The sequence below is a fragment of the Triticum aestivum genome, chromosome 5A (assembly GCF_018294505.1).
Source record: "Triticum aestivum cultivar Chinese Spring chromosome 5A, IWGSC CS RefSeq v2.1, whole genome shotgun sequence".
In the NCBI taxonomy this organism is placed as follows: Eukaryota; Viridiplantae; Streptophyta; class Magnoliopsida; order Poales; family Poaceae; genus Triticum; species Triticum aestivum.
Window position 1 is genome coordinate 679,435,711 of NC_057806.1, and position 1,493 is coordinate 679,437,203.

The following is a 1,493-nucleotide window of genomic DNA, read 5'->3' on the forward strand; positions in this document are numbered from 1 at the left end:
GTCTCTTTTGCAATACCTGGGAAAGATGTGAAATATCTTCAGCAGCTGATCCGCAAATCACAGGACAAATTACATAACGAACTACAGGTTGTGACATGTACAATTATAACAAACCAACGCAATTAGAATTACAACGCTCAAACAAGCCAACCAGTTTGTTTGCAGGACACTCTAAAGGTAAAGGGGCAGTGCTAGCAACTTGGGATTGGTGAATGTATCAGCTAGCACCACCCATTCATATCGCCTGTCAATGACTAGGTACTCCCAGATCCCAATCCCAATCCCAATTGGGACGGAAATATTTTATAGGGAGATGAATGGCGCCTCGCCTAACAGTAACAGGCAACCAAAACATCGTATCCTTCAACCCTAAAAGCTACACGATACTAAGTACCGGCACGGGGGAATAGGGAGGGAGGGACTGATCGAGTCAACCGGACCTGGACGACGGCGAGGGTGAGGAACTGCTGGAGCTTGAGGGTGAGCTGGTGCTAGAGCCTCCGGTGGTAGAGGTCGGTGTGCCAGTCCGGCAGCACCTGCCGTGTCGAGCACTGCGCCTCCAGGAACTCCAGCGGCCCCGCCATCGCCTTCCAGGCCGGCCAAGAAGACAAGACGATGAGGAGGAGGAGTTGTACGCCTGTACAAGCTGGATCTGGTTCGCTCGCCTACCTGGGTGCGTGCGGAAACCAAACCGCGTTAGGGAAGGAGAGAAAACCAAACCGCGGGCACAGAGAGGAGGAGAAGGACCTTCCATGGCGTCGAAGGAAGAGCGGCGTCAAAGGCCACCCACCGGACAGCCCCGCCCGAGAAAGGAAGCAGTGGCGTGCGTTGTCTTGATCTTGGTCGAGCAGGAAGGAGGCGGACGTGGTCTTGGATCCGTGGTCAATCGGGGAGCGCCATGGCCGCCGGCTGACCCGCTGGATCTGGGACCTAGGGTAGGGGGAGACGGTGAGGTGAAGCAGAGGTTAAGTGGGTGTGGGCGGCGGCGGAGGGAGGCGAGGTCGCCGGTGGAGAAGGTGAGGGGAGGGGCGACGGTGGTGGGTGAGAGGTTGGAGTTGCCGGGTGGCGGCGCGATCTGGAAGGCGAGGAGGAACGGGTGGTGGCGCGCGGGCGCTGGCGGCGGGATCGACTGAACCGGAGGTGGGAGGTGGGTGGCGGCTGCGAGGAGTGCATCTGAATCGGGGAAGAGAGGGAAGAGGAGTGGAGTTAGGGTCTGGGTGCGGCGGCAAGAGAGGGAACGAGGGAGGAGGGGCTAGGGCTGCGGGTGGGAGTATCTCTTTTTTATTTATTTATTATGTACATAGATGGATGGTTGGATGGGAGCCATGTCATCGATCCGTGGGACGAGTTTTGATTGGTTCGGAAAATCAGTGATTTAAAATAGTTCTAAGTACTGAAAATAGAGGGATTTTATGAAGCGGCTACCAAAAATATTTTCTAGAAGGGCATCGCACAAATTTGCACGAGAGTTAGACCACATTTTATTGATAAGG

General features: G+C 55.3%; 1 long non-coding RNA gene across 1 annotated transcript; it reads right to left on the bottom strand.

Moving 5' to 3' along the window:
- On the bottom strand, nucleotides 1-1,252 carry LOC123105928 (uncharacterized). The gene is made up of 3 exons (XR_006451102.1): nucleotides 748-1,252; nucleotides 441-669; nucleotides 1-16 (listed from the first exon to the last, which is right to left on the bottom strand). It is a non-coding gene; the product is annotated as an uncharacterized lncRNA (long non-coding RNA).
- Between the last annotated feature and the right edge of the window lie 241 nt (nucleotides 1,253-1,493).